Here is a 20,730-nt window from a genome sequence, read left to right as displayed (position 1 = left end):
AAAAGAGGAAGAGGAAAATAAATCTGTTAGCAAAATGTGTCATATAGTGAATGTCAGTGAAGCATGATGGCAGTCAAACAGAACATCAAATTCCGCTGATGTTCGGCAATTTTTTACAACAAAAAGAACATTCTTCTGTCAAATGGCGCTGCATGTACATTTCTGATATTCTGATGACGTCGAACAAAAACAAGTATTGCTGTTTAGGCAATGTACGTGCAAGATATAGTTCTCCAATGTGGCTGATAAATTGAGTATAATTACTGTTGCAGTAGTTTAATGAGCCTGCACACAGAAACACACCACAAATAATTAAAACAATAAGGGATGGAAAGATGTCATTTTCTTGATTGTTTTTTTGTTTGTTTTTGCACTGTATATAGCAGACATGAGCTTATAGTCAAGTATTGAACTTTGACCAAACCTAAGTTTCTGTCCCCACTTTTTTGACCCAACTGAGACTTCCTGCAATTAACACAGGGAAAGACTCCCAAACTTGTTGTTCTTGTAATGTTGTGCTTTTACTATAATATTACAAAACACTCCTGAATCTTGTATGCTATGCACTAAAATGAGATATATGGAAATCCTGTCACAGAAAGCTGTCAGAGGGATGGATTAAGCTGCAGACAGGTCCATCTCTGGGCATATCTAGGAGATAAGGATGTGTCTTTGGCTTGTATATTCAGCACTCTATGCTTGCACATACTATGAAGATACATAGAAACTGAATTGTCAAAACCCACAAGAAATGTGCCACTGCTACAGCACACACTAAATTTAAAATTCCTTCACCCTACAAGTCTCTGCTCTCATTATCTGTTCAAGTGTTCTTATGAAAAATAAGATGTCTTATTACCTACGCTGTTTGCAAATAGGTTACTATAATCAGTATTCTCGTTAATAATGAGAGGGAAATAAAAGGAGAGAGAAATTTAGGACCCCTGACCCCTTGAAATAAATAGAAATGCTTTCATTTACAAGATCAAGCAAGCTCTGTCATAATTACAACATTTTACTCTCAGAATCTCCCACCACAGTAGGAAAGTAAATAAATATGAGACAGAGAGCTTTCCAATCAAAATGACAACAGGAGCTGAAGTCGTATGGAATTACCTTTGTGCCAATAATACTGAATGTAACTTTTCAAGAAACTAATGCAAATATAAATTGAAACTGAATAAATATCTGTGAAACAGAAAAAAAAAAACCGCAGGCAAATTTTTTGACTTTAATACACTGCATGTTTTGCTAACTGTTTTCAAATCTTTATTTCGCTGATCTGAACTTACAAATGCCCTTCCAGACTTTTCATTTGTGCTTCTGAAGTTTTCGTTTACGCTCCCTGTGTTTTCGTTCGCCATTCTGGCACATATCTCTCGTAGGGGAGGGTCTAGCAGCAGTGTGTTCTCATTGGCTAGCTTCTTGAGTTTTTGATTGACAGCTTCTTGGCCTGGAAGTGAAGACGTCAGTGTTGTTTACATGTGTGGATGTAAGCGTCTGTAAGCGCAGCTTTCTATTTCATTTTTGTGATATAAAGTTTATATCTGTATTTATCTGCTGCTACACTACATTGTTGAGATAATTTCTTATAGAATGAATAGCTCAGACGAATGAAATCATTATAATCAGTCATCGTCGCTATCAGGATACTGGATACTCGTGGTAAGTCAGATTTTTTAAAAAGTTTTAATATACTAATACTATTTATAATACAGTACTTGTTTTTTTCAGGTGGAGAGGTATTTTAGAGCTCAGTGAGAGCCCGTAACATTATACAGCAGTGTTGTCTTGATTTAGCCCAATCATTACAGGGCCTGTTTATCTACATACGGTTACAGTCTTTGATTAGATCATATTTGCTTTGATTAGATCATATTTCCCCCCAGCCACCCCAAACAACATTGGGCTAGAGTACTGTACAGTATCTGTACTGTACAGTACAAAAGGTACTGTATCTGACAACCGATGCTATTGGACCAGAGCGCTGTCAATCACTGCCTGATTCAACTTTGGCAATGTAAAGCCTTTTTACCATGCCAATAAAGCTATTTAAACCTACATTTTTAAATTGCTGATTAATTTGCGATGCAGAGTTTTTGAAAGAGGAGAGACATGACTTGACCACAGACCACATCTCTGTTCATGATATGTAAACACTCAATTATTTTGAAGTATCCCCCTGGTTGCAGTGAGTCAATATTTATTCTGATTACTTTTGTGTGACTGATCAAGCTATTATATGTAGCTAGTATGAGTAACAAAATTCTTTTTGTGTCCATATTTGAATATTAATAATTTAAAAATGCTCAATTCAAATGAACATTTCAGAGAAACTTGTTTAATCTTTCATAGTCTTTAATAATAAATATATATCCAAATGCTAAACCTAATACATGTAAGTAATTATGACTGAAAACATCCAGGAACCAGGGAATACACACAGCCATGGATATATATATATAGGATCTTGATCTTCAGACACCTGATATTATGCAAATATTTTAATTTCTTTGGAGCTCTAGATTAAAAAACAAACAGTTCACAAGTACACAAGATGTTGCATTTTATTCTTATTAGTTTATGCTGATATTGGATTAGCATACCAACAGCATATGAATGTTCACCCAAAAATAAAAATGGGTATTTTACATACACCAATTATACCAAAAATACATATATTTTACTCACCCTCATTCTGCCCCAGATTTTACTTTCTTTTTTACAAATAAACACGAATTAAGATTTTTAGGAAAATAATCAATCTCTGCAAGTGTGAAGAAAGAAAGTCATATACATCTGGTATGGCGTGAAGTTGAGTAAATGATGAGAGAATTTTATTTTTTGGGGTGGGGGGTGGACTATCCTTGTACCCACCCAGTACAAAAGTTTTGTTACTTTTACTGTAACAGGACCTATTCACCTATTCAAAGTATCATTGCATATTTCAAAATGTATATGAATTTTAAATATGTATATGTATATCATATTTTACTCATATCATATTTTTATCAAAATAGTAATGTATATCATGGAAATACTGTGCATTAAATGTATTGTATGCAGGTAATGTTTTGTGGATTCTGTCCTTTCCTGTCACAACATAATTGCATCCAAGACTTTCACTTTGATAATTGTGTATATGCTGTAGTGACAATAAAGATTGTACATTTATTTTAATTAATTCATATTTTCAATTACATTCATTCAACTGGTTTTATAAGTCACAATTGAAATTGTTGATGATTGTTAAAAAATTATTTTCCAATTTTAAATGTTAGAAGATAATATTAACTAAATGAAATAACTAAATAAAATTCTCAGCATGATAAAAAAAAAAAAAATTCAACAAGAACATTCTTTGTGTGAAATATAATGAAATGCCCTAGAGGTTTCATCTGACAACAAGCCACGATTGTAATTTTCATATTGTTTAAATTCCTCTTAATTAAGTGATCATTAATTGTGATGGTGTAAATGCATATGCTAACAATGAGTAGTGTGATGGCCATGGTTGCCAACCCTGATTACCTGGTTGAAGTTAGACTTTCTTGGCGGATGAATATATCACACACGTATACTAGTATTCTCTTTTAATTTTAAAAGCTCAACCTAATCAGAGTCTACAATGCAGAAGAATCATCAGGAATAAACAAATATTCTCCAAAAACATTGGACACTATATGTTCAGTATTATATACAGTACTTTAATGTACAATTACACCTGAATAGACTGAATAGATCTCTTGCGCTCCTAAAAGCTTCTGTTGACAAAGTATAGCAGCAGTTAAATACAGATACAATTTAAAAAATAAAACTCATAACTTAATATCACTAAAATTAAATAGAAAGCTGTGCTTACAGACGCTTACATCCACACATGTAACATTAAACACAACACTGACGTCTTCACTTCCAGGTCAAGAAGCTGTCAATCAAAAACTCAGTAGCCAATGAGAACATACTGCTGCTAGCCCCACCCCCGCGAGAGATATGAGCCAGAATGGCGAACGGAAACTCAGGGAGCATAAACGAAAACTTCAGAAGCGTAAATTAAAACTATGAGAGCATTTGTAAGTTCAGATCAGCGAAAGAAAGATGTGAAAACAGTTAGCAAAACATGCAGTGTATTAAAAACGAAGTCAAAAAAATTGCTTCAGTTTCACCGATATTTTCTTCAGTTTCAATTTATATTTGCATTAGTTTCTTGAAAAGTTGCGTTCATTATTATTGGCACAAAGGTAATTCCATAAAGTCCAATAAGACCTACTCAACAACCTCAATGAATGAGTGGGCTGTATGTTGGTTGATAAATGGTATTATACAATGAATAAACGTTCCAGATGATTGTGAGCTTGACTTTTGTCATGAGTATTAGATTTCAGTCTGTTGTAAGCAGTCTAAATCCTGACTGGAAATATCACATGCTTTTGTCAGTGATGATCAAGTCTAAATAGTATGTGTATCTCACATATCTCAGTCTTCTTAGGATAAAATGAATGATCCAATTTGAATGAACCGTCTTTCTTGTCTTTGACCCTATTGTACTATGAAATGTCTCAGATGGTCTCACTGTGCATCTGTGCTCCTGATCATCTTATAAAATTGTTAAAACTGAGGACTGTGATTGATTTAGTCACAGTGAGATGTTAATCTCGCTGGTAGGCAATGAATGTTAGTTAGCAGCAGCAATTGACACCTTACTGTGAGAAGCTGAGAGAACTTCCAATGGACGCACGTTTAATGAGATGCGTGAGATAATCAGGGCATGTCCTGGCAGGAGCCTCTTTTTCATTACCAAAAATAACCAAGGAATTTACAGAGGAAGCACACTAATCTCTCAGGTATTGATTGAGTGATTAGCTCGAGGCCTGCATAAAAAATCGGAAACACGAGAATTACTTTAAAACCCATTTTTATCTCATTAATTACATAATAGCAATCCACACATCATCCTACAGTAAGTTTTCTGACACACATTTTCAAAATTGTCACATTCAAACTCATATGTATTTTACATACTGTATCTCAAACCAGTCTATCTGCAAAGGCCTCATTATATGCTCTTAGATAATTGTTTTTAGAAGAAATTGTATAATCAAGAGTCAAGACATAAATATGCTGCAGGGAAATATTCAAAATAATTTGATGATATACAAACACTTTTTGAGTCACATAAGAAACAACAGCAGTTTAATAATCCTCCAAACGCATATGCAAGGCTTATCCTTGCTTTTTGTTGTTGATGATGATGAATCTTGAGAGTGATGTGCTAATTCAGTGCATTTTGACAGATTTTTTCCCTGCAGTGCTCTTTCCAAAGCTTGCATATTCCTTGAGGTCTCTTATGCCAATCAAATTAATGACCTGTGTTTCACAGATAAAGCTCTAACACATATATAACACACAAATAAAGATAAAGATGAGGTTTGATGAAACAGGTTCTATGAGTAAACAAATTAAAACAAGCTTCTTTATAAAGTTCAAGATGAATATAATCAAGGGATATCAGTTTAAAAATCTAATAAACATTAACCTCCTTCAGAGAGCTGTTGAAAACAGGTTTTTTGTGGAGCTTTTAGACTAATTAATTTGAATCGTGTCTCAAACAGACACCCTACCCTTGCTCAAATATTATTTTCACATGAGTGCTACAGTCTAGGCTTATTCGCTATCAAAAAACACTGAGAGTCTCTTGTATACACTGGTGGCTATAACTTGTTCTCTGGCATCCTCTGCATTTTCCTCCACAATCAATATCTGATAACTCTTTCAAATGCGTTCTAAGACATCAGAGAGAAAGCATATGATGAAGGTCTATTTTATAACAGCTCCTGAAGGACACTGAGGGACACTGATTAGTCATTATACCAAGTGCACTCTATTCATCCACTATTGCTCATTATTATTTTATGTTGTTTATTTTCAGTAAAACATATGTAAATATAATATAATAAATTAAGAGTTCAGATGCAAAAACCTCTAAGTGCCATCTGAAATTTTCTTCTAGAATGATCATTTTTATCAAGCTCGTTTATTTAAGTTCAGTAATTTCACTTAAATGGCAATTAATAGGTAATTTTCATTGCCATTTAAGTGAAATGACTGAACTTAAATATACGAGCTTGATAAAAATGGTCATTCTAGAAGAAAATTTCAGATGGCACTTAGAGGCGTTTGCATCTGAACTCTTCAAATATAAAACACGGTTTCAAAATAATCTGAATGATTAACTGAGATCTTTTTTTCTTTCTAGCAGGGTTATGTATTTGGTGGTAAATCAGCCAATTAATATTCACAGAATCGTATAGCTTATTTTTGGAAGCAATCCTTCGGTATACTCTGTGCTCCTCTCGTTTCCTACATTTAGGACACCAAGGGTCTCCACAAGGACAGCAATCGATTCAGTGTTACGGAAGAATACACATCCAAATCCAGTCAAGTCATGGTTGTGTTGTGAATACAAGCAGTGTACATCTCTGACTGTAAACAAATGTGCACCTAATAAAATCTGTGTAAAATATTAAATGCCGTTAAAAAAGGTAAATAGTTTATGCAGCATCTCCTTTTCGCATTTTCATCGTTGGGTTATAGGCAACATAAAATTGCATAATCCGTTTTTAACTAAATTGAAATATTATGTAAATACTCTTACATACACAGTACAATGTTCTGGAATGTGCTCTGCTTATTTGTCCTAGAAGTAAAGGACAAACCAAAACAACACACCAAAGTGAGTTCTCAGGAGACATTGTGTTGACTCCTCGGGACCTGGAAACAATGGCATACCGAAAGGATTTTGCTTATGGGATGCCTGCCAAGGTCTTTACTTAAATGGGGAGACTGTGTTGAAGCCAAAGAAGATGCTTTACAAATGGAAGCCCTCCATTTAAATTTGCAAAGACTGAAGTACACTATAAATACATGTCATGTTCACCTTGAGTAGACATTAAACGATGGGATGAAACTCACTGTTTTATTTCGAAAGAGTGCGATTCTAAAGTAACTTTGAAAAGTATGATTCTTCTGCGATTTATTTCACACACATTCAAATTATCGCAATGTTCCAGCTCAACGAAATACAACCAAAATGCACTGCATTTACAGTCGGGTGTCTAATACAATCTAATTCAGCATCTGAGCTTCAGTATATTCTAAAGAGAGTGATGCACATCTTTTAAATGATCGAAGCCCTATCCTACCGGTGTGTTTAAACAAGTAAAAAATCAATACCTTACTTGCCTCTTAGAAGGCCTTTTCAAGCAGTTTAGCCAGGGAAAATAGATACAAAACGAGGGAGTAATGCAAATTACTCCCACATAGATCTTCCTCAGCTCCTCTACTTCCCCTGCACATCCAGTAGGAGTCTTAGTTTGTAATGTAATTTAGATCTAAGCGTCTATGGCCAGGTATAATCGCCACAACCATTGGATTGTGCCAAAATAACTTATGCTGCCTCCATTATCATAATGACACTGATGAATAATCAGATGAAATGGCCGTAATCACTCTTCTTTTTTCTCTCTCTCTCTCCCTCTTTTCTGGCTGTGTGGGTGGATCAGACTGCAGGGAGATCTTGTCTATGGATCTAATGTTCCCACCAAATATGTCTGAAGCCAAAACTTCATAATGTTAGTATTAGGATCTCCTTAAGGATACTGCTTACAGTTATTTAATACATTAATGTAATTACTATTGATATTTGATCATTCCATTAGTCTTGCAGCTTTTAATATAGTAATTGTATTAGTCTGATGAACTTGTTAAAGAAAAATGATCATTAGCTCAGCCCAGATTCCCTTTGGGCCTTCAGCTGAGAGCAACTTTCAAGAGTTTGAATCTACAGAGATAAACACAGGAACAAACACAGAGAGAGAGAATCACTTGCAATTTAATTGTTTTCCTCTGACCTATTAAATCAAGAAAATGAAATTGCAATCATTACTTGTAAGCATGTTAGCAACCCTCACTTGGGAAATTATGACCTTCCGCAGTTAATTTAGTCACCTATTTATATTCACAGCAAAAAAGAGAACTTGCATTCTCTAATGAACAACACTTAGCTGTACAATACTACAGGGAAACTCAGAGTTACAGATATTGACTTAAATCAAATCAGCTGTCTATATTTATGGCCATTTGCTAAATCATTAGAGGACCTCATGCCGATAGTCAGTTTTATGGTCTTGCGATGGCCTTAAATATTGACTGGAATCATTTAACCATGAGATATGGCATGTAAGCATGTGACTGCAAAATTTCAGGCAGAGGCAGAAGCCGTGGGGGTAATTCATTGGCTGTGGGATGGTGCACCCCCATGTTTCCTGACGTCGTGAGGGCCTTGTTAGCAAAAATATTGGTGCACTTTTAAACTGTCAGGACTCCTGCCAAAATCACATCCCACAGCACTGCAGCAGGTTAGTGGGAAAAAAAAGTTGCTTACTGAAAATTGAATCTCTATCTTTATCATATTGTTGCGCTGAAAAGGAAATGAAGCTAAAGCACATATAGCACTGTTGCACCAGTTAAAGGGGTTACTGAAAGCAGCTCTCGACAAATTGATGTCACTGCGGCATAGCTGCATCTGAATATTTCTGTCTAGCTACTGTATATCTAGTCTAGATACATCAGGACTTTATCAGATTTGCCCATTTAATGACATCAGTCATCTTCGACACAATAGACCCTAGCAGATAATCTTTCAGAGCGGAAGTGTTCGAATGAGTCGTATGTGGCTCTCAAACCACATCCCTGAGAGAATATCCATATTGTAATAGGCTAAGTTGTTGAGTAAGAAAACAATTACAAGACAAAGAGAGTCTTGGCAGGAGACGGCCTTGCTGGAAATACACAGCTGGAGGGACGGAGATCTCGCATATTCTCATTGTTCTGGAATTTTTTACTAAGCCGCTCACAACTACACCTGTCTTAGCGCAATATAAAAGTCAATGCTTTTTAAAAATAAAAAGTACAGAGAAAGGTTGAGGAAAAATGAGTTCGTAACACCTGGTTAGTTAAAACACTTATTGCCCCTGCTGTTTCCCTCCGCTAAGTCAAAGTACTTGTAGTGACAGGGCACAAGACGCTTTTCTTCCAGACTATGCAAGTAGAGTGATCACTCCTGAGCCTGGCCCCTTCAGTTTACTTCAGTGTTCAAATTGAAAATCAGGGAGGCAGTGTGCTGACCATGCTAAAACACAGCAGACAGCAATCTTTAAAAGCGCACCGCTCTGACCCCTGAATGCAATATAAACGAATCCAGAACCACAGGGACAGTACCTCATGAAATATGAAATGGAAAATCAAGAGTCACCTTTCAACATTTACCTACAGTATTCTATACCTTACCCTCTGCCCATGTACACAAAATATGCGGTACAATGAGAATCTTATATACTGTTTTTGCACTGAAAAGTTTCAAACGAAAAAGTAACTTTTTATAAAATGTATAAAAATATTGAAGATGGCTAGGTCACTAATTAAATAAGTTAAATATGACATTAAGTGATGTAATGCTCAAGCATTAATTTAGTTTGATGGAGGACATTAGATTTTACACAAAATTGTGCATGCAGCTCGAGTGATGGTGTTTTTAAAGCAAAGCAAAAAAATAAAAAATAAAAAAAATTATAATTTCACTCCAACTGTTATGCTGCCAATGTATTGTTAATAATATAAAAAGGATTACATTAGAAAAATGCACAAAATGTGCTTTTAGTACCAGCCACAGTATATCGGTTATATAAGGGATCATACTGGAATGAGATTTCATACCAATTTAAAGGAGGAAAAACTATGAATGAAACATTCTTGACTCCCCTGTGACCGAAAAAGTTCCAAAAAGTTCCAACACAATTTCATGACAATTCGTTTTGGCAAATTGGTGGCTAATTTGTATGAATTCGTTCGATCTCAGGGGTGGACCTTCATTCTTACTTTCTATCAAAAAATCTTTCAAATTTCATACACTTTACATCATACACATTCACACAAAATTGCCACCTTGTAAGTCCTGTGAGATCAAGTTGACAGTTCCTAAATCGATATCCTAACAAATAGAATAGCTTACTGTATTGTCTCCTAATGGACATCTTACAGAGCATCCAGTGATCTTGCCGCCTCTCATTTGTACAGGTACTTTTTACATTAAAGAAGCATGTTTATTGTGAAAGCAAATAGTTGCTGTGGTAACAGAGTGAGGGAATATCATAGTCTAAATCGCTAAATATTGAAAATGAGGAAAATCAGCAACATTTTTATTTCTCTATGTTGATTTAGATTGTGCATATGCTACTTGTTTCTGTCAGTGACTCAAGTAAAGCAGACACATGCGTTCCTTTGATCTTTCCATAAGGCACTCTATCTCAGACACACCACTGTACATGTTTCTTTTTTTGGCTGAACTAATTCTTTTAAGTGTTATTTTCTATATCTTTATGTCAAAGTTTATAATCAAACTATTTACGTTATTGTGTAGACAAAAAAAAAATTGTGCTGCAGGCAATAGTATGATAGGTTGTGAAAATTAATTAAGATATCATGGCTACTCTGTTGTACTAATATCATTTATTACTGTGTTTTCAGTGAAGATATCTAGCTATTAGGGTTGCAAAATTATGGGAATTTTCAAAGATGGAAACTTTCCATGGGAATTAATGGGAATTTAAGGGAATTAACAGGAATTTATGGGAATAAACGGGAATAAACTGGGAATTTTCAAAGTTGAGGGTTGGCTCTTCATAGGGAACTTAAATATAGTTGAGGAAAGTATATTTTAGCATAATCTTGACTAAAACAAACAGATGCCATTCAAATACACTTGAATATCCATGCCATTCCTCAATCACATGCACATAGCACACTGCTTACTGCATGGCTATTGAGACCACACCCCCTACTGGCACTGTGCACGCCTCCATCACATGTTCAGAAGCCCAAAGCACAAGACTATTGAAGGCACACATTTGAGCCTGTGGACTAAACAAAGTTTTGATGATATTATGGGGAAATATATTTATTAAATGTTTAAATTGCAAATATCACATACAAATGTATTCATCTAGTAGATAGCAAGCTGATAAGTTAGATGCTAAATAAGCTAGCATAACTTTATTTACCACATAACTAAGTAGGGCTGGGCGGTATGACGGTATATATCGTTACCGTGGAAGAAAATGTCAACCGTAACAGATTTTTTTATTCCGTGTATACCGCAACATGTAAATAAGTTGGCGTGGTTAACTCGCGTGCAGCGTGCGTGAGACTGAGACACTGATATTTGTCAAAGAAACATGAAGAAAGACCAAGAAGATCCACAAAAGGAATTACGTTTTCAAAATGAACGTGATATTTTCGGGGGGGAAGGCGCAGAAGTCAACTAGAGCAGTGCAGCACACTGAAAGTTTAGAGAGACGCACATGCTCGCAACGGGGTTTACTTGACAACAAGTTCATATATCAATATTCTAACGAATAGAAATAACCTTAAATAATGTATCTATCCGTCTCTTATGTGTACAGTTACTTTCAAGCGGTTGCCGTGGTAATGAATATTTCCAAAATTCCCCAGCTTAACTTCCGAAATTTACCGGAAATGTTCCGCCCCTTTGCAACCCTACTAGCTATATATGCATATACAGTAGCACTTGAGCAAGGCTGGCCCTTGAGATCCACTTTCCTACAGAGATTACCTCAAACCCTGATCAAACTCACCTGCCTGTATCTTTCTATAATTCTGAAGACCTCAATTAGCTTGCTCAGATGTGTTTGATTGGGGTTGGAGCTAAACTCTGCAGGACAGTGGATCTCGAGGGCCATAGTTGTCCAGCCCTGATTTAGAGACTCAACTAAGGTTTTGATATTATTTATATATTTAGTTTTGATTGTCTTATATGTTGATTTGTTATTTGGTCTATCTATAGTGTATGTTTTGTCCACCTGTTTTTGTCCTGCTTGTACTACCCTTATTTTGTTTTCTTATGCTTGTACATACTTTGCACATTTGAGCTTGGAGAAACGCAATTTCATTCTGCTACACTATTGTTGTATGGTTGGAATGACAATAAAGCACTTTGAACTTGAACTAAGTTCAGACTGCAGGCAAATCGATTTTTTTTTTCTCAAAGTGATTTGTGTGTCCAGACATAACCAATCTATCTGCATCGGTTGCTTTGGCAACGACATAGGCGTACCCACGTTTTCTGTCGAAAAACGGATGCAGGAAAAATGGAGGTGAATCATATCTCCCTGTTCAAATTACTGAGGGTGCGCTGGGTTCACCAGTTTTGAAGTTATCGTTGTGTGTCAGGTTAAGAGTGATGCAAAAGACAATACTGCTCTGTCATTAATGAATAACTACACAGAAACAAATTAGTAACACTCTAGTTACTACTATTAACTAACAAGAAACTCTTATTAACAAATAAGTAAGTAGTAGTGCTCAGTTGTGTGTAATAGTTCACTATTATTGAATCAATAACTACTATTGTTTTTCATACCTCCCAGAGTACTATAATACCTACTATATACAGGTTCAAAATCAACATGAATTATGCATAATGTATAATTAATTCTAGAGTGAAGATCATGGTAACCCACAAGTAATGACTCGAGTATTACCAAATCCTTCAGAAGGAATTATTTGGATCAGTATTCTAAAGTGAAAAACATGATAAGTCTCTACTAATGACTGAAATCATTGTAAGCCTTTGGGTTTTTTGTAAGGTTTTGGATAGTAATTCCTTCCGAAGGATTGGTAACACCTGAGTTATTACTAGTGGGTTACCATGATCTTCACTTTAGAATACTGATCCAAATAATTAGTAATTCTTTAGAAGGGTGTACTAACACTTGAGTCATTACTATCCAAAACCTTACAAAAACCTCAAAAGCATACAATGATTTCAGTATTAGCGAGTTATCATGCTTTTTACTTTAGTATACTGATAAAAATAATTAGTAATTCCTTCTGAAGGGTTTGGTGATACTTGAGACGTTACTAGTGGGTTACCATGACCTTCACTTTAGAATTAATTATACATTGTGCATTATTCACATTAATTATGGACCTGTCTATAGTAGTTCTTAGTAATCCTCTGGGAGGTATGAAAAAATATTTAGTTATTGAAAAGCTAATAGTGAATTTACTATTACTTAATAATTCATTAATCAGTTTGTTCCTGTGTAGTTATCCATTAATGACAGAACAGTATTATTATAAAGTGTTACCTAGGGCTGTACTGTCCTAGTCGATTAGTCGATTAGTTGGTCGATACGTTCTGGTTCGACCAAAATTCTGATTGGTCGATTTTCTGCCGCGTTTATTTCATCAGTTTTGCCGCGCTGAGGCGCGCTCATTTCATCAGGTGGAAAGCACTAACTGCTAATGGGGGTGTTTTCAGAGTACCCTTGTTTCACTGTAACAGTCTGTCTTCAAAACACCCCCCTTGTTTTCACCTTTTTTGGATTAGTTCAACCCAAGAGAGAGCGTCGAGCGTAGAAGGTTTGATGCTGAATATTATTTATTTAATTCTGAGAGCGTTTAATAGTCAGTCCTCTTCTAACATGTCAACAACAAAGAAATCGACAGTGTGGCAGCATTTTGTTAAAATTGATAACAGGAAAAAGGTCGAATGCAAAGTTTGCAAGCAACAGTTTTCCACAGCTTGACGACAAACATGACATATCATCTAAGTGGTAAGCTCACTTGTCTGCGTTAGCTTGCCCTGTCTGTTTTGAGTAGGCTATGAACATATCAGAATTAGCATATTTCAATGTTTTAGTGTGATAACCTAACTTTTTTATTTGGAGCCTAATGCGCAATTGCGCTGTGCTGTTGGTTGTGTTAGTTTTGAGCCTAGGATGCTTTATTTTTCAGTTATGCACTTTATTTCGTTTCTGCTCTTGATCTGGTTTGTTTAATAAATATTATTTTTTTTATTAAAGTGGACGTGCCTTTTGTGTTTATTAAGAGTAAAAGCTTTAAGTTAATAGTCTATTCGTGTCTCAGCTGCGAAGCTGAGCTCATGTTCAGCCTCGCTCGGTGCGAGGACATGCACGGTGAAATGATAGTGTCTGACAGTTATAACTTATTATTATAACATATGACAAAAATAATTGTCTAAATTATGTTGCATATTCCTCAACAGTTCTTGTGATGATATCACTAGTTGACAACATAGTACTATTTTCGGAAATCATAAGCTATGATATTGCGCAGGTGCACGTGATGCAGCGCTGTCAGAGCTGACAGACTCGAGTGTCAGACTAATTTCAGTGCAAAATAATTAGGTCAAAAACGATTTAATATACTGCAAATAGCCTACTGGTTGTTTATGTTTATTTATAATTCATTTAGGCGGACAACAAGGCTACCAAGTACTGCGCACAGTGCGCATCTAATTAATTGAACGTTTTTTTTCTAACGTAATTTTTAGTCGATTTTTCAGGACTTAAGTCGACCAAGATTTTCTTTGGTTGAGTACAGCCCTAGTGTTACCAACAATTTGAAATCTGTTTTGAGCAGCCAGAGAGTCCAGACTGTGACGCATCTGTAAAAATCTGATTTGAATCGCATTTCAAACCACCTGAAAATCAGATTTCTTATTAGAATTTTTTTGGGGCTGTCCAGACTTTCAAAAACCCATCTGGATCAAAAAAATCTGATTTTTGCTTCCAGTTTGAACATGGCCAAGCTATATGTTTAATAGCATCCTACTAGAAATTAGAAACCATCAAGCAACTAAATAGACCAAGCTTAGCAAGTGTCATGTATTCTGAACTGCCTGAACTAATATCATTTGTAAATGTAAATGTCATTCTGATCTCTAAGACAAAAATATTTGCATGCGTACTGTAGTTAGCCTACGTATGTAGCATTTATTATCTCTCTCTATTAAAATATACTAAAATATTGCATATACTCATTATGCTAATACAATCTCTTTGTGTGACCACTAAATTAACCACTTCGGCTTTGCAACATATTTTGGATTTTTTAGAGAGTTAGGCATATCTGAATTCAAAAGAGCGTCCTACCTACATATATCTGGCATATCTGAGTCTGTTTACAACTTTCCTCAACCAGTCCCATAGTGCAAAGACATGCTAAAAATATTACAAAAAAGACATCTAAAACCCAGGGCTAAATGCATGACCAGCTCTGCACCGCTGTGGCATCTGGTTGACGGTAGTATGATTTAAGAAAAGGGGGGCAGGTAGAGTAAAAAACACTATCTGTTATGATTTTTCAGAGAACCGTGCCATGTTTTGCGGCAGTGAATTCAGGCTTTCCTCTTTCAAGTTGCTGTGATTTTAATTCAACGACTGGACCCCACATCGTGTCCAGGCTGTTGCACAGCAGTTGTGAGTCAGAGCGTACACTCACTCCCTCTCTCGTCCCTCTGTCTGTCTACTTCTTTCTGTCTCCCTTTCTCTCAAACAGACAGCTTGCTTAGGAATAATTCATGGCTTTGCATTAGAGCCTCTACAGTCACTGCTAAACAATTGCAAAAGCAAATTGATACTGTTGTTTACAGTTTTTATGGTCGGTATCTTCGAAATAGGTGTTTTAATAATGGCTGAGATCAACCAAGTTCAATTCCACTTTGAAGTGCTTGTCATTGTTTCCTGTTAAATCTTTTGCACAGCCAGTCCATAAAGCATTGCGCTGGCAACGTTAAAGAGATACTGTCAAGAGTATACAGCATGACTGTTTTCATCTCACATCAAAAAGAATGGGAATTTACAATGCTGCTGGCACACTACGTTATGCAAACACCTAGGGTCCTTCTCCATTTGTGCAAGATACCTCTCATTTATTCAGTGTCCCTTTAAGACAAGTCAATCGGCGACCATCGTGGTGACACCCCCAGGGGTGCTATTTTTAATGCGGGCAATAGGGTATATGTCGAACGTCGCATGACGAAACCGGAAACCTGGTCTCATCGCATCCGCTTGTCATAGAAAGTGTTAACAGCCGTATGAACTGACGCCGATATCTATGGAATTTTAAGGTAATCAGCTAACCTACCTATCTCACTTTGTTATTGGCGTTTTATTCTATTTAAATATCTAAACGTTAGTGTGAAGATTTTTTTTTGTTGTTACTTTTAAATATCGATCTTCACATGCGAGGGACATTGGTTATGATCATCTTTGCTCGCTCCTTTTAAGTTATCTTGAGTAAAACAGTAAAAAAATGCAAGAAGCACATACAAAAGACCTGAACCGGAAGCGATGCGTTCTGTTTTCCGGTTTCGTAATGCGACGTTCGACATATACCCTATTGACATACAAGTACAGCCAATATCTTCTTGAATGGGGAAATCACTAAAAAATGGCAAACACAATTATATTTCAAATGTACTCGAACAGTATCATCAAATTGTACTTCTTTAGCACAAATCACACTAAAAACTGTCTGGACCAGTGAATGCGCATACTAGAGTGAACAAACTCAGCAGGACTTTCCATCCCTATAGTCGCTATATTTCTATGAGTGGTCCATCTCCATCCCCTATGGGCCTATACTGTATCTGTGGACATGTAAACAGGTAGATCTTGAGAGTCACAAAATGTAGCTGTCGTTAGGGCTAAACTTCAACATGTTCACTAACTCTCTCTAAGGCATCTAACAGGGGAATGTCACTCTAGTAACGCTCATACAAATTTGTTGTAGCACTTCTTGAATCAGCAACTTCTGAATGTTTAAATGGGTGTGAGATTAGAGTGTTGTGGTGGAGGGAAATATTTTCAGTGAATAACAACGTAAAGGTAGCCTAGAAATCTAGACGCACCCTAGCGGCAGCAACATTTATTTTGCAGCCAGGGTAGTCTAGCAACTCTCCGTTGACTTTCGGAGCTGTAAAAACCTAAATTGGGTCAGGCCAATCACATCGTGTATAGAGTAGGCGGGGCGAGCTTAACATAATGACGACAGAGTTGTGACGGTTCCCTGCTACTTGAAAACAAAGAATGGCTGCTGCCGCTGGAGAACAGTCTTTCGAATCGGCTTTGGACTCTGGAGGACTTGGAGTTAAGTTTTTCTTTGAGAAAAGAGCAAAGAACAGCACTGAAGTCATTCTTTAAAAAGGGAGATGTGTTTGTAGTTTTGCCGGCCAGATTCAAAAGCTGAATCTATCAACTAACGTTAGCTCCGCTGTTGGGAAAACGCTCTGGTTGGTTGAAGCGCTGTCCTATTGCGTGCAGAGGGAATTTTAAAGACCACCGTTTATCCCGCCCCTCGGATTGAGCCGTGTCTATGGTGAGTTGCCAGACCTAACATCTTAAAGTAGGTCTGGCTTGCCAGGCTAACGTAAAGGCACAGTTCAGCCAAAACTCACCTTTTCGAACCATGACTTTTTTCTTCTGTGGAACACAAAAGAAGACATTTTTGAAGAATGTCTTTTTTTGTTGTTGTTTTTTTGCCAAATACAATGAAAGTTAATGGGGTGCAATGTTTTTGGACCCCACTGACTTTCAAAAATATCTTCTTTTTTGCTCCACAGAATAAATCATACATAAAGGAATAGCCTACTTTATGATACTTGTGTTGCAATAAAAAGAAAAAGTATGATAAAGTAATTAGTAAACAATGACAGCATTTTCATTCATTTTTTTTTTTTTTTTTTTTTACTTTTTAACAGTTCTGCCTTGGGTAAAGTAATGGAATCATTAAAAAAAAAATTGATATTTGATATTCAGTAATGGTGCATTAAACAGATCAACAATGGCATTAAAGATTTTTACATTGTATCAAAAGATTTCTATTTCAAATAAATACTTTTTAAAGTTTCTGTTTTTAACAGTGATAATAATCATAAGAAATGTTGGTTGCACTTTATTTTACAGTACATGTATTTACAGTGTACTTACACAATAAATTACTGGTAATGTAAGGTAACTACATGGGTTACGTTTAGGTTTAGGGGTAGTACCTAGTTATAACTCAGATCTTGTATAATAAGTACATAGTATGTACATGCGGAACAGGACTGTAAAACAAAGAGCTACCAAAATGTTTTTTAAGCAGGAAATCAGCATATTAGAATGATTTCTGAAGGATCATGTGACACTGAAAACTGGAGTAATGATGCTGAACATTCAGCTTTACCATCACAGGAATAAATTACATTTTACATAAACAAACATACTGAGTTACATTATTAAACATATTAAAGTAGAAAACATTTTCTTTAAATTGTAATACTATTTAGAAATATTACTGTTTTGGTGTAATTCTGATAAAACAAATGCAGCCTTGGTGAGCACGTCTTTCAAAAACATTTTAAAAATGTCATACTAACCCCAAATTTTGGAATGGTAGTCTATTTGCAACACAAGAGTGACATTTTGGTGGTGTAGCATAAAAGTCTCCATAGAGTGACGTTTCATAATGAGACTATGCTACTCTGCCCACAATCAGAAAGAGCCATTAACTTTGCTTCACTTTCCTTTCAATATCTCCTAATTCCACATTCTGCAGATCTGAAGACATATCCATCCTGTCTTCCTCTTAAACTGAACTCAAGAGACAGACGAAGATAGAGCAGAATAGAGAGAGTCAGGAGACTGAGGCAAAGAGTGATAGTGGTGCATTAAAAGGCAGAGCACATACAGTGCAGAGCAACATTCATTATTCATTAGCTAAGTTACCATGTGTAGTAATTAAAACACAAAATCTTTGTCTAAAACAGAAATTGCTTTAGTAGATGATTCTATGCTCTCATTTCTGCTGTTAGATTTATAGGTAGGTTGTCGGAATGTACATCTGGGTTTTTATTGCATTCAAAAGAATCATTCGATGGTGATGTGTCACTGCACAGATACTACAGATGTGGCAGTTTCAGTGTTGCATTGAGAACTTGGTGTTTTGCTTTATGCATCTGTTTAAATTAAACTTGATGATTTGTTGAAGGCAAAAGTACAGCAAGCAAGAATGAGTGAGGAAAAAGACAACAACAGCCTGACCCTGCTGGTTGAGCACAAATGAAGGAGCCACAGCTAGCATGGTGCTCATCCCATGCATACAGATTGCATTACACAGCCAATCCACTCAAAGAGCCTTTGCTCCTCTAATGCACTGACATGCCTTAGTGTGTGGAAGCGGGCAGTTTCACTCAGTTAAGTGGTCCCCCATGGTCGATTAATACAAGGAAGACTGTTTTACTCATCAACCACCATGCTCAATATCGATGAAGCTCCTGTTAGTGAGACACTAGCCATTGTCATTATCACACCTACCACTGTTCCTTTGAAAAGTAGGACATATAGGGGCTGACACTTCTTATATCGACTCGCGGTGGATGAAACGAGGCCTGTTTTAAGTCTTCAAATGAGATGGGCTGTTGGTGATGACAATCTTGATTAATTTAGCAACGTATGGAACGCCCTCATTTGTTTGCACTCCTGCAGGCAGAGGTGTTATCCGGCTGGACACTCAGCATCCATTTGCGGGAATGAGATGTGGCTGAAGTGCCGCCTCTGCCGAGGTATCTATCACACCGACATGGTGCTGTCACATACAAAAAACATGAATTACAATGCAAGCTTCTGCTGCATGCGCATTCGAGCGGCAACGCTCACTCCACCGAAGTGAAGGGAACGCGCTACAACAGACCAACAACTTACTTCTGGTGGAGGAACATGGTGTGAAGCACACTGCCCCAAATCTCATTCAGCGCACCTACATGTTCCCGTGAGCTATGTTTTTCACTGTTCAAAACAAATATATCCACCTAGTCATTAACCTTAATGACTGCGCAACACAGACAGGGAGGTAAACAGTGGTAAGCATTACTTTCCCTGCTTGAGATGATAATAGGAGCAGCTGAGGGCTTCCAAGCTATAATCTGAATGTGGCCGTATAGTCTCCTCCGTCATTAGTATTGACTCTGCATGAAGCCTGGCCAATTGAAGCACTCAGCTGCTAGCATGCCGGCACACATAAATCCAGTGTGTTTCAAGCCCCTGAGTGGCTCTCCGAGGAGGCTAGCACATTACCTCAATTCATTCTGGTTTTCAATTTTATAGAACAACTGGAATATTTGGATAGTGTGTGATAGAATCTCTAACAGAAACTTACCCGTGTGGCTTGGGATGGAATCAATTCTGATGCAAGACCTTTCTTACTTTTTTTTTTTTAATAGAATAGAATAGAATAGAATTTCCCATTTTTGGGAAATTTGTCTTGGACAACCATAACACGGCCAATGAACAACTTTGGAATCACATAACACATAATACATACCATAACATACAATAATAATAATGCAACAATCCAATATGTATTAAAAACCTACTATATACCAATCTAAAAATCTCAGTTTTGGAATTCTCTATTCAGTAATTTAAGAATTTTTATAATGATTTGATTTACACATCAAAATCTTAAATCGTCTCCCCGAGGGTAACGTTAAAATTCTCATGTAAGATGTGTGTTGTCAGTAGCAGTTTTTTTTAGCTTGTTTTAAAATAGACACCACTACAACTCCTGTTATGGGTCGCTTCTCTTCCTACCCTATAATTTTTAAGGCAGTATGTACTACTTGTGCAAACTTCAATTTCGATTGAACAGTTTAGTTTCCATATCATACCATCTTATCAAGCTCTCAAAAAATTATTGATAAAACAGAGGGGAAAAAACACCTGGCTCCCCCCAAATGCTTTTAAGCTTCACAAAAAAAAAAATTAAGAACAATTTTAAAACAGATCTGCCACTAAAATCTGATTA

At 36.4% G+C, this 20,730-nt stretch overlaps 1 protein-coding gene across 2 annotated transcripts in view; it reads right to left on the bottom strand.

The window, feature by feature from the left end:
* lrrc4cb (leucine rich repeat containing 4C-b) overlaps positions 1–20,730 on the bottom strand; it is a 31,678-nt gene that overhangs the window by 3,680 nt on the left and 7,268 nt on the right. The window lies entirely within an intron of this gene.

This window comes from Squalius cephalus (genome assembly GCF_949319135.1).
Source record: "Squalius cephalus genome assembly, chromosome: 3".
In the NCBI taxonomy this organism is placed as follows: Eukaryota; Metazoa; Chordata; class Actinopteri; order Cypriniformes; family Leuciscidae; genus Squalius; species Squalius cephalus.
The sequence above is the reverse complement of the archived record's forward strand: the minus strand, read 5'-3'. Positions and strand labels throughout refer to the sequence as shown.